Source organism: Megalopta genalis, unplaced genomic scaffold, assembly GCF_051020955.1.
Source record: "Megalopta genalis isolate 19385.01 unplaced genomic scaffold, iyMegGena1_principal scaffold0049, whole genome shotgun sequence".
Lineage (NCBI taxonomy): Eukaryota > Metazoa > Arthropoda > Insecta > Hymenoptera > Halictidae > Megalopta > Megalopta genalis.
Window position 1 is genome coordinate 231,186 of NW_027476118.1, and position 14,178 is coordinate 245,363.

Sequence of the window (14,178 nt, forward strand, 5' to 3'; positions counted from 1 at the left end):
GAAATTATATAACCACTTTTATTTTTTCTAACTCCCCCCCACTCCCTCTCCCTCCTGCCTCCCCCTCTCCCCCTTTCGCGATTTTATAATGTTCCCAAGGAAGGGTTTCGATCGAATTGTTTAAAATGTATCGTTTATCATCGTATGGACTCAATGCTAATTTACTCTGTGATACTGAATACACTTGATGTTGTATAGACATCATCAATTTAACGCAAACTGATTTTTCTAAATGATCGTGAAGGCATGCTAAATAGTCGTCGAAAGTTATATTTTTAATCGTCACGTTAGTCTTAATTCCTTTAATCTTTTTTACATCGTCTTTGTCTTGTACCCGAATAGCATACATTTTCGAGCGAAGACCCACAAACTCTGTCATGATTTTACCTCCGTTCTCGTCCTTCATTAATCCTAATACTTTATTATTCGCGATCGGAACGCCGTACACGTTATTTCTGTCATAATTGGAAGTATCGTATCGGTGAATGTCACGTTTTATCATCTCGTACGCGTCGTCGCAAATAATCTGATAAATTAAACTGTCCGTATCCGTGTACAAAATCCTGCATCTTTCTTGAAAATTTGGAAGCATGTAGCCATAATGAAAATCATACAAATGTAATTTAGATATGTCCAACACTGACATGCCTATGTAAATAGGTTTATAAAATTTAATAGAAAGCTGGTTCATTTGAACTGCGACAAAATCCTCGGAGAATACAGTACAGCTATGGAAATTTGGTCGAGCTATTAAACGCCCAGCACCGTATCGACCGCTCCATCGCGAGAGCAACTTTACGTTTACATGATTTCGAACGTTTTCCATCGTTTTTCCAAACACTGCATTGTTCATCAGTTTGAACAGATTCTTCGAGAAGTCATTGTTTGCGTTGGCGCGCAACCTCGTATTTAAATCTATGTAACGGCGTAACCAACATGATTGTTCAAACTTCAGTATCCGATGAATTTTCTTTAATTTTAAATTATACCTCAAACATTGCTGGAGGTATCGATAATGGAGAACGTAACGATTCTTATGGCTAAGCGTTGTCAACAGTTTCTTTTGCAACGCCCCAACCTCGTGAATCGGGCAAAATGGAAGATCCGCGTGAGCATCATGAATTTCCTGAGGATACTCTAAGTCGACCTCTAAAATGTACCCGACGGGACTGTCGATCGGCAAGGAATCGATGTTGAAATTACTCGTATCGTCAACCCATTGGAAACCCCTGTGCGGCAAAGGCTGCGACATGGCCCAGCCATACAAATTATTAACATCGAAATACATCAGATAGCTGGACGGTTCGGCCGAATCGTACGTCGACATATACTTGTTATTCGCGCGCGCGTAACGATGCGAACATTGACTCAACCCACCTCGTATTCCCCGCTCCACGAACAAAAGCATGTCAACGTCGGTGAACAATTCCAACTCGATCTTCGTCAATGTTAGCATCGCGTCCCACGCGAAACCGGGCAACGTATAATAGTGCGCTGGATCGAGTTTATAATTCTCGAGCGACTTTTCGCGAAAATTTTCAAACACGTCGGCCAACAACAACACATCCAATTTCAAGTACAAGTCGCTGTACTGTCCTAACGTTTGTATACCGAAACGTGACCAAACTTCGTTCGCGTGACAATAGTCGACGTCGGATATCTCGCTGTCGCATAACTGATTATAAAATGCTTCGCGCGGTGGTAAACAAGTGTCGCTTAATTTGTCATAGGTCGATACATAGTCGTATGGGAAAACGCCTTTCCTGGTTAGAAGATGAAAATCATCGTTCGAAAGACGATTGAATTGGCTCCTCCAGACTCGAATTCAAGAACTTGAACGAATCGATGAATCGAAACTTTATGCACTTCTTCCACGATTTTTTGATCGCATCTTTATTCCTCTTACTGTGTTTCGTGAAAGAAATGTACTTCTCTTTCGTCAGCGGTAACGCATCTATTTTACCTTCAAACGCGTTTGCCAATTCTTTGATGAAAAAGTGTGCGTCGTAGCCGGACAAATTGTGAAAAACCACCGGTATCACGTACGAGGATTGATAGCTCAGATTGCAACGACTGTGCGCCGGATCCCGATACGCACCTGTGAAATGACAATGATCATGCACTCGCACGTCGTCATTACCGAGTGGTTCTTCGCACACGTGACAATACGTGGCGGTACGAAAAGTTGAGATTTGCGCGGCGGTTAACGGAGCCATTGGAACCGTTCGATCAAACACCGGCTGCAATTTACAGCTCAACTCGTGCAACTTCGATGCAAACCATGTGATACAACCTTTCTCATCACGATAAGCCTGATACTCGCTCAACGAACTGTCGTATCGGCAATGGAGGTAGTAGCCTACGCTGAAGGCATGGTGATGTTGATATCTACAGTAAGCTCCATGACCTTGATCTTCCTGTTTCTCCAGCAGGCATTCCAAGTCTGCGTAGATAACGAACGGTGTCGGTTCCTTGTACGCATAATTCTTGAACTTCAGCCATTTATCGTCTTCCGTCGGAAGTTTTAAAGCACATTCGTTCATTCGACTGCAGTCGATCTCGTGAATGCCCAATTTTTCCTGCGATTTGAAATACTGTAGACACCTGACAAAAAAAAACATAATTTTTTATTTTAGTTTTTCTCGCCCACCACCACCACCACCACCACCATCATCCAGAAGAAAGAAAAAAATTTACATGTGTGGATCTGAGTGCTGCGTGCTGATCTGAGATGAAACCAGACGAGATAAATTCCTAATACACAGATAATGATTGCGCAAGTTTTCGGAGTCGTGTATGAGCAGCAAATTTACATGTTTCTCCCGCTTCCTTGAGGTCAAATGCAACGTCCGACATCTTTCTTGTTCCCCTCCTCACTCGAACACGTTCACGGAAACGTCATTCGCTTTTTCGAACTTTGGTATGTCCTTGAACAACATCGGCAATTGGAATCCCTCGGTGTGGAGCACATCGCTGTAATGCGGATAGGATGATGTGCGATTCAAATTATTTTTAGCTGGATATAGGCTTGCCACCACTGCCCAATAGAAGCATGCATTATCGTCGTCACTGTACACATTGAAGACTGCTTTCTTTAATTGCACTGTTCGAGGCACGGATACCTGACAACCTGCTTGTAACGGTTGATATTTGTTGGAATTCACCATCAAATGCAGGATCTTCGATAACGCCCATCCACTGTCTCGTTCTTGAAACTCTTCTATCGATGTCAAAAGCGTTGGCACAACATCTTTCGCATACCAGCGACGTAGATTCGACGAATGAAAGAGCGCGACGTTTCGCGTGCTAAAACTTTTCACCGAAACCTCGTCGCGCAGCACAAATTCCGCCTCCAATACTACGTTCACTTTTAACGACAAATGAACGTTCAAAAGTTCTGTAATACGATTCGTAACTATTCGCTTCGCGTGTTGCAAGAAATTACGTGGATCGACATGCTCGACGTTGATCACAACGCCGGTCGATATACGATTCTTAAACGCCGACTCGATGTTCTCCCAACGAAGAGTCGATAATCTCGCGCCAACGTTTCCATACAAACCACTACCAACGCGTGATGAAAACCGATGATCTAACGAGACCTTCAAAGTTTTCATACGACACATGATCGACAGCAAACTCGATTTTACACCTATGGATGCTTCGTTTCTTTTCACAATGTTCATATATTTCCTACACCATTGTAAACATTCAATACATGATTTCGTCCATTCGCGATACTCGTCCACAGTTCGAATCAACCTTGACATATGTGTTAACGATTTTAACATGTCCTTGCAAACTTGCGTCATCTTGTGAAAATATTAACTCACATCAATTATTAAAAAGAAGTTTTTTCAATTTTGATTTCACGTCGTCGGTTAAGTTTCCAGTTCTCACGAACGTAACTACAGTATACAACCAACCACGCGATGCTCTTCCATCTCGATGATATGTAGTATCGCGGACGGTGAATCGATCGCGGGCCATTTCACTATAATTTGGCTAAATCGTTTCGTGTAGATGAAACTCACGCGACTCGTCAAATCTTTTCGCATTAGACGTTCCGTCGCTGTTTTCCACTCGAGCAGAAATTGATCGTTCAGGTATAAGTTTATGACGTATCCCCAAACCAAATTCTGTAATGTAGGAATCATCTCACGACGTATCTTCGTCACTCGATGAAAAATACTTCGATATGAATTTCACGCGTGAAGCATTGAGTTTCTCGGTCGGTAAATTAATGTCCCATTTGATTTTACGAATATCCCAATCATCGTCGTCGTCGTGCAATGAATATTCCAATCTTCTCTTTACTTTGTTCAATGGAGGGAGGAAATCACCTCTGGTCATACTCCGTTCAAATTTTGATAATGGTATCAACACTGGTTCGACGCAAACATAATCAGTTTCTTCACGGTATTTAAAAATAATCCTCTTCAACCATCTCTTCGAACGACATTGCGTGCTCAAAGGAACGATTACTTTTAAAACATCAATACTATTGTATATCACGTAATCGAGCAAGTCTCGCGATTTGAATCGATATATGAATTGATATCTCCGACGAAAAACATAGTACACGTCGCACAAAATAACATCACAATATCGGATAAAAATCCGTCGAGCAATGCTCGAAAAATTATGAACACCGTGTTCAAATATCTTAGACGTTGCGAACGATTGCAACGATGGCACGTTCAACGAACCAACTTCCATACCAATACTCAACTCAGTATCGAATAAAATGTTCGCTGCAAAGGGAAAAAGCAAAAAACAGTAAAAGAGAGAGAAAAAATATCTCTCTCTCTCTCTGTCCGCATCATTTGCAAGAGAGAGAACAACCGCTGCAATACAGCCCTCTCTCTCGCTCGCTATAATATTATACCGAGATAAAAAAAAACTTACTTTAAGAAATCTTAATGAGACCAAAATCCCCGATATCGCTTCGCAAGCGCGGGTAAAGCATCCGCGAGTCTCTCCGGATACAAAACCATAAACTTCTATAAATGCGTCGCGCGAGAAAAATCATGCATCGTTTTTGCAAGAGAGAGAACAACCGCTGCATCCTCCCCTCTCTCTCTCTCTCGCTCGCTACAATATTATACCGAGATAAAAAAACTTACTTTAAGAAATCTCAACGAGACCAAAATCACGGGTAAAGCATCCGCGAGTCTCTCTGGATACAAAACCACAAACTTCTATAAATGCGTCGCGCCTAACGCACGCGCGAGAAAAATCATGCATCGTTTTTGCAAGAGAGAGAACAACCGCTGCATCCTCCCCTCTCTCTCTCTCGCTCGCTCGCTACAATAATAGTATTGTATCTCGGTATAAACCGAGATAAAAAAAACCATACTTTAAGAAATCTAATAAACGAAACCAAAATTCCCGATATCGCTTCGCAAGATAAGCAACTTCCGGGTAAGGCGTCCGAGAACCTCTCCGGATGCAAAACCGCAAAACTCCTTATCGGTGACTTCCCCCCTCCACACGACGCGTGCCGCTCACGATGATGCTTCCTTCCCTTTACCCCACCGGCTCAGCCTTCCCCTCACCATTGATTGCAGAACGAAACCTATATACCTACTCAAGTCGTTTTGACAAGTTCTAAAAAAGTTATTGTGTTTTGTATCTTGTTCGAATATTAACGAAAATCCTTTTTGTACTCAGTTGAGTTGCTCGCAAGAGAATCAGACTCAGTCTTGTAACTGTTACTTCGTTGGAACCTGACGTGAAACTGGCCCGAATTTTCTTGAAAAACGGTAATGGGAATGCCCGTACTTGCCTCGGTCCCTGAAAATTCGTCATTGTACCCTTTCGAGGGTACATGACTCACAATATACGTTTACGTAACCGGAGGATGAAGTTTTGGAAATATGTAGTACCCGGGAAGGCTCATGAAGTGCAGAAATAAGTTAAATGTTCGACAATTTCCAAAATTACTAGTTTGTTATTCTTCTCAAATTTCCAAATATGTTGCAAATGTATCTTTTCGTTGGGAAGATTGAATTGGAGGAAGGATTGGAAGGATGAATTGGATAGTGGACTGTATGGTAAAAAACGCTGGTGTAATAACACTAAATACGTTTTAACCAATAAGATTCGTACAGAGGAGGTTATAGATGATATACAATTGAATGATGAATTGTGATAATGTGTCGTGAAGGTCATGAATGATACGATTAAGCGATCAATTTATGGCTACAAAGCTATATCGAAATTTGCAAGCGCAATTGATTGTAGCGAAGCTAGGCTGCAAGCGCAAAAGTATTACAAGCGTAACTACATGTATCTACGTAACAGTAGCTGATAACTGATGACAAATGAAAACTAGCCATGGTCGCGGTGTGAGGGCCTATTTATTTCGTTGTGAATATCGAAAACTAAAAGAAGCACTGAACGTTTGTTACAGTGCACGACGGCAATGTCATAACGAACAGCGCTGCAAGGGAGACGACGGAAAATAGATAATGGATTTGATATTGTGAATATTGGAAGGATAACCTAAGTGATGAATACATTGCAATGATACAAACAGAAGACTGTTTGATGTGTTTAGTACGGTTTGTCTACTTGGACCGGCGTCGAGCTCGAACAGCTGAGCTCGACTTAATGTAAAAAAACTAACGCCGCGCTAGAGTTCTTATGCATCGATCCAAGTGATACCAGTAAAGAGGAGGTAATCGACTGGCGATCTAAAATTGATCAATTTGATTTTAGACACACGGGGCATCCAGTGTACTTGATCTGTATTGGAAAATTTATAGTTGGGTCGGGTTGTTGCTCGACAAATTTCCAATATTCGGAATCAGCAATGGAATCGCCAACATGTAAATTCACCACAAATGAAGAGTTGCATTAAATGGAACATTCAGATTGAGAATACTCCATTTTATATTACTGCAGAGCTGTGCATTCTTGGTAGTTTGCAGGACATTTCTTGTACTCTACGCGCCCGAAATAACTAAATGTTTTTCTGTAATGGTTATAATATGGAGGAAGAAAAGCAGTGCAACACCCACTCTTAGGTTATTCATAGAAACCAAATTATTGGAAATGCATTAATGATATTACTGCTGCTTGGTGTCAGTAGTCGAAGACAACTATGGCTGGATACGACAACGATACTTACCTAAGTATAAATTAAAGGCAACTATAGCCATTTTCAAAGAATGATAAGTTAACTTCATAACTATCGACTTCAATTTCCAAAGTATTTCGGAATAATTACTGATTAATTCAGGGTTACAAAATTTCAAATAGTGTACATAACAAGAAAATTAACCCGCAGTGGATACATTCTTAGTAAACTGGTAACAAATATTAATCACAATTAAAAAATAGCAAGAATGCACGATTCCTAGTAAGTATTGAAGTGGAAATACAGAAAGCAGGAATTTGCTTGCTTGATGATTTACGGTTTTTACTGTCAACAAAAACCGATTGGATCAACATGGAAATTGAGTGATGCAGTTTTCATGTCAAGATTCACGTCAGTGTTCAGCAGTTATCCAGAGGACTGGTTCTCTGGGAGACTGTATGGCGCTATTGTGGAAGTAACCAACAAGAAAAGTAAGTCCACATTGATCTGAATTTCGACGTACTTTTGGAGCAAGGATTTGAGGATTGCTTTTGGATCTTTCATACCATACTTTCCTGAATTTGGTTAACAGTCTGAAACATTTACTTCTCGGGGTGAACGGGACCGGAAGTGTTTCAGTGATAGAAGAGGTCCTCCCGTGTTGGGATTTGGGGGGGGGTGGTGACGACTCACCTCTTCTTTGAGGTGACTCGTCGCCCCCCGGCGGCCGTCGTGCTCAGGGCGGTGGCCCTGGGAACATCTTTGTGCGGCCGCCGTTGTTACGCAGTATTTGAATGACTTCGCTTTTTAAAAGGAGCTGGAAAGCTATGGCTTTTCAGCGTATGTTTATTTTATAACAGTTTCATAAAATTGATACATTTAGAGTGGGAACTTTTACACTGTGATCGATGTTCCGGGCCGATTATAAGAATGTCACTACCCGCACGCATAATTAATGGCCTATACATACCTGTGTCTTATCTCTTTAAGAGTGGGGGAGGAACGGTCATCGTTACAATACCTGTGTCTTGTCTCTTTTGGAGATTAAGAGTGGGGGAGGAAGGATCATCGTTACACCCCCCGTCCTAGACCCAGCTTGCTCCTGCGAGGTGTTAGTTTTACCGTAGGGTTCCTTTCTTTTGAGGGTGGTTCATATCCCGGTGGCGCGTTCAGCAGTTCTTGAGCGGGTGCGTTCGCGTTATAAAGTACCTGGGGTTCTAAATTTACACAGTGTGTGATTTTGGGGCTGAAGATTTCGATACGTATGTTTCTGAGAACGAGTTTGCCTAATAGTGAAAAAAGTCCCAAACGGTAAAAAATGTAGAGTATGCATATTGTAAGAGCTGTATAGCCTAAATAATTTGTAGATTTTGTTACGATTTCAATCCAACTCTTATGCCTATAGTTCTGCTTAACTTGTTCGATATTTTGTTCGATCTGGTCTAAATTGGTACTGAGTGTTCTGTATGTGTCGATGTTTAGTGTGCCGTGGAGTGTAGGTATTTTGTCAAGAATTAACTGCATGTCAGATGTTGAAAATGGTAACGTAACGTTGGGTCTGTAAACTACTGTTTGTTCGAACTCGTATGTTTTTGTCAAATGGTGTGAGAACTGATCGCCCAGGAGTGAGTAGTCTTGTGTAGAGCGGTGTATGGTCGGTCGTCGTATTTTGATGCGTGTGGTCTTCTTATCGCATATTGCATGTAACACGAGTTCGCGTTCTGGTATAAGAATGTATCCGTCTTTTATCGCGATGATAGCTATAACGTGAATTTTGAATAAGCTATTGGCGCGCATCGCCGCCTGCAGCTCGAAGGGAATTTCTCCCGCCAGAGCAAGCGCCGCCACGGTAGACGTGGTGCGGCAACCCCGTATGAGGCGAAGGGCCATTTACCTCTGAAGCCGGCGCAACAACAAAGTGATGCGCCGGCTTGCCCTCGCGGACGGCGCCCAGATCGGGGCGCCGTACAAGGCCATGGACCGCACCACGCCTAGGTATAGGCGACGCACCATGTTATCCGGTCCCCCGAGATTGGGCAACAGGCGGCCGAGCGAGGCCGCCGCCCTCTCAACCCGGGGGACGAGGCGGCCGAAATGCGCCCCGAATCTCCAGTGGCTGTCGAGGATCAGTCCGAGATACTTGATCTTGGACTTCACCTCGACGCAGGCTCCTCCAACCCAGATCCACGATCCGGCCGGTGGCCGCGACCGAGGCCGTCCAAACCAGACGGCCTCGGCCTTCTCCGGGGCCATCTTCAGCCCCAGATCGTGGATCTTCGCGACGACGGCTGCCACCGCAACCTCCGCTCGTCGGATGGTCCTCTCGAAGGTGTCCCCGACGGTGACCACCAACGTGTCGTCCGCATAGCAGACAAAGGTGGCACCGTCGGGCAGGGAGGCCTTCTCCAGGACTGCGTTATATCCCAGGTCCCACAGGAGTGGTCCTAACACGGACCCCTGTGGGACCCCGCAGTCCACTTCCCTCCGTATCGTCCCGTACCGGCCCGGGTATTCCACCCACCTGTCCCGCAGGTAGGCCCCGATCACCCGCCTCAGATAGGGAGGCACCTGGTGTTCAACCAGGGCCTCCCTAATGGCGGACCAGGGCAGGGTGTTGAACGCATTGACGATGTCGATCGACACCGCCAAGCACACCCCGCCCCGTGCCACGGCATTGTCCGAGAGGGACTTTAGACGGTCGATTGCGTCGACCGTCGATCGCCCCTCCCGGAAGCCGAACTGGCAGTCCGCCAGATCGGGGCCAACGCTGAGGGCCTCCACTGTCGCCTGGGTCCAGCCCACTGTCAGTTTGCCGCGACCGCAACTTTGCGTGCGGCCGCAGCAGGGCACTGGACCCAGAGGGTGCCCAAACCAGAGGGGGAAGACCGGATTTCGCCGGTCCTCACATCCCCCCGGTCGCACCCTCCCACACGGGCGACAGCTGCGGCGACCTCCACCGGCGTGGTCGAGTCGACCAGGCCGCGCACCCTAAGGTCGGCCTTTTTGATTGGGCGCGCGACCTTCACGCCGGTCCCTGCCAGCGCATCAGCCATCTTAGAGGCCAGGGCAGTGGCCTTGGCTGCTCCATCAGCTCCGGGGACCTCTAAAATTATTGCCCCCGTCACCGCTCTCCTCGGCTTCAGCGAGACGATGCCAATTTCTGCCAGGTCTATTTTGGAACTGGCAGTGGCCATCGCCTCGGCGTAACTCATCGCCCCGCCGGCCGGTACCGTTAGAGTAACGGCAGCCGTGCGGGGCGGACGCGGCGGCAGGGGAGCCCTTTTGGGAGCAGCCGGTGCCACCCGCCTCGCCGCCCTCTGGGTCAAAGCAGCCTTGGCAGCTGCCGCAGGTTTATCTGCGGCAGCCGCCCTTTTGGCCTTCCGGCCAACTACCTTTGACCACACCTCAGTTGGAGGTGTGGTGGAGGGCGGCGCAACAGTAGGGGCGGGCTGCATTTGTGTCGCCTTAGCGACCACAGTCCCTCCCCCACTGCCACCCTTTTTCTTTCCCCCCCTCCTGTCCATCGGCAGGGGTGGGGCGGACGGCACGGGTGCCGCCGATCGTGGGCCTCGCACCCGCGGGACCAGCTCCCTTCTGAACGATGCCAATTTGGCATCGATAAGGGAGCCGATCTGTGCCAGCAAATCTGCTGGCACAGCCGCGGGTGGGGGCGAGGACCCTCCTCGCCCAGGGGACTGGGGCCCCCGAGCGCCGATATCCGGCAGCAATCCCTTGCCCCCACAAGGGGGCAGCGGCGGAGCCATCCCGGCAACAGCCGGCCCCGCCTCCACCGCTTAACGGAGTCGGGCGACTTCAGCCCGCAACTCCGCCAACTGCTCCCTTAATTGGGCATTCTCGGCTTCCAACAGCCGGGTGGCGCTGGGAGCCGACCGAACTGCCAGCTCCGCAACGCCCACCCGGCTGCTCAGGGCCGCCGCCCGGAGGGACCGCACCGCACTGGCCTTCAGTCCCGTCGCAGCACTGGAGATTCTGGCCACATCGCCCAGGCACTCCATTACTGCTGCCGCAACGTCACGCGTCGGGCGGCCCCGGAAATCCGCAGCGACCTCAACCTCATCCGGCAGCGGGTCGCTGGATCTCGCAGGCCTCGGCCCCGGGGCAGCCGGGTCGAAAATGCCCGCTATGAGGCTTCTATCAGCCTCAGCCTGTCTGCGTTTGGCCTCTTGGAGGCCAACGTATTCCCCGGTCGTCGGTGGCCGGCCCCGTTTCCTCCTGGAGGTGCCCGGGACGCTCTGAGACGAGTGGTGGGAGGAGACGGAGAAGTCCGACTCCTCCCCCCCGTCGCAGTCGCCAAGGCCCTCCGCAGGCCTCTTTGTGCCGCGTGTGGCAGAAAGCCTCCGCGACACCGGCTCTACATATCGTTCTAGGCGCACGATTGGCTCGCACGCCTCTCCCTCTCGCTCGTTACCCCCCTCCCCGGTTGTTTTGAAAAAGAAGAATCCATAGTTCATCCCACGAGTGTGGTCGGAAAGGAGGTCACCCCGGGTAGAGCCGCCATACCCGGGGAAGGCTAATACGCCCGGGGGGTCGCCAGGTACCCCGGGGTTGTCCGCTAACGATTGGTGCACCCACCAACCATAGCTGGCGCTTACTCCAGCTACGCCCTCTTCACCGCGCAACACTGCTTGGGGCTAGGGATTTTTTAGAGAGGTTGTCATCCTCGCGGTCCGGCCGGTTAAGGCAAGACCCCCGTTCCTGTAAAACATGACCACAGGTTTACGGTATATGTCCGACTTTAGTTGGCCCCTCACCTCAAGCCACTCCGGCTAGGTAGAACCTGCCAGGGAATAAAATCCCCGCCGGCACAGCCTTGAGGATCATTAGGGCACGAAGCCCCCCCACCACGACAAGGTAGCGGACACGGGGGGGACGGTAGGAGAGCCTGCCAAACCGCCTCTCCCGCCACGAGGTGAAGTGCGGCAGGAGAGCCCCAGGGACGCGCTCGCCTATCTACCTCAATTGATTGAGTTCTCTCATCTCTTTACAGTTTCCGCATCTGGTTCTTAGTGATGATAGCTGGCCTTCTACCTTCTCGTAGTCCTTTCTGAGTTCGTTGGTGTCAAATATCGTGATGATATTCCATGTCTCGTGGTATATTCTAGCCGGCCCCAGCAGTTCTACGTAAATCGTCGAGTCGTTCAGTGACTCGATACGAATCTCGGCTTCTACCAGGGAGAGGCTAGTCAATTGAATCAGAGCTAGTAGCATCTGAAACAGAAAAGTAAGGCCGTATGTTATCCGTATGTGCCTTCTGTAATCGTTCATTGACTTCCAAGGTGACGTTATTGTTCTTGCCATATGGCCTTTGATCAACACTTGATCTCCCTGGCGGTATACCAGGTGTGTACGTACACGCTTAGAATCATGACGTTCTTTACTGCATCTCTTGCTCTCCTCTAATCTTTCTCTAGCGGCCTGAATCAACTGGTCGTGTCGTTTCCTCCATTTGGTTACCAAGATTTCATAGGTTGTGCCTGGAGTGGAGCTAACTGCTGATGGTACGTTAGCCGTTCGTCCAAACGTCAGTTCGAAAGGTGTCCGTCCGGTAGATTCGTGGACACTAGTGTTGTAGGCGAGTGTGATGGGCTTTATAACTTCGTCTCATTCGAGTTCTGTGTGCTCCGCTGTGGCTGTTTTTAGGAGATCTTGAATCACTGCATGAGCTCGTTCAAGCGATCCGTTGCTTTGTGGGTGCCAAGAGGTTGTCTGGATATGTTGTATCCCGAGATTTTCCTCAAACTCTTGCATTACCTGGCCGATATAGTTTGCACCTTGATCGGTGAGTATAGCTTTTGGTGTTGAAAATGTGTATACATAGTTTTCGAGTAACCTGTTGACCACGTCTTCTGCTCTGGTCGCAGTGAGGGGAACGAGTATGAGGTATTTCGTGAGCTTATCCTGGATGCTGACGATATGTCGGTTGTTTCTCTGTGTGACTGGCAGTGGTCCGAATATATCCATAGCGATTTTGTCATTAGGTTGTAGTGGTGTATCTGTAATAATAGCGGGATGTGCGAATGGCGTACGTTGTGTTTTGTTGCGTTGACACACGTCGCAGGTCGTAATGTATCGCTTTACGTCCTCGTCCATTCCTCTCCAATCGTAGTTCATTTTGATTCTTCGAAGTGTCCTTGTTTCCCCAAAGTGTCCACTTGTCGGCGTACCATGATTTTCTGAGATGATCAGTTGCTTTTCTTCTGATGTGAGCCTTGTGTTTCGCTTGGTTGGGACAGCGGTTTTCTTCTTTTCTTCAGCCGTGAATTGCAGCATCGCAAACAGGCGGTCTTGCTCTCGCGGCGTGAACTGTTCGGAGATGGTGATATAGATTTTATTTCTCCGCTGTTTCCAAAATGAGGCTTCGTGAAGGTAATTAATCCACGCTTCCTCGTTGAACGTTTCTCGTGGGGTGAGAATCACGTCTTGCTTGTCAGTGGCCACGTAGCTGGCTATTGAAGGCGTCTCGACTGCCTCCCAAGCGACGAACCGTGCCCATGGGGTTGAACTCTGTTGTTGTATGAGTTCGTCCAGTTCTTTATTGGTCATGTTCACCCTGGACAGGGCGTCGGCGGCTTGGTTTTCTTTGCCCTTTTTGTAGTCAATCTCGTAGTCGTGGCTCTCGAGTATCAGTCTCCATCTCAGCAATCTTGATGATGGGCCCTTGACGCTCATCAGCCAGACCAGTGCCTTGTGGTCGGTTTGAATTTTAAATTTTCTTCCTAGCAGGTACTGTCTGAGGCAACGTATCGCCCATACGACGACGAGCATTTCCTTTTCTGTTGTCGAGTAATTAATCTCGGCAGGGTTCAGCGTTTTCGAGACGTAGCAGCACGGGTGTCCTTCCTGTGAGAGGACTGCTCCGATACCATAGTTGGATGCATCGGTTGTCAAAGTGAACTGCTTCGAGAAATTCGGGTATCGTAATACCGGGCTCTTCGTGAGGTGTTGCTTTAGTGTGTCGAATGCGTGTTGGCATTCTTCTGTCCATTCCCACTGTTTGTCCTGCTTCGTCAGATCTGTGAGTGGTTTGGCTATTTTGGAGAAATCTTTAATAAACTTACGATAATATCCAGCTA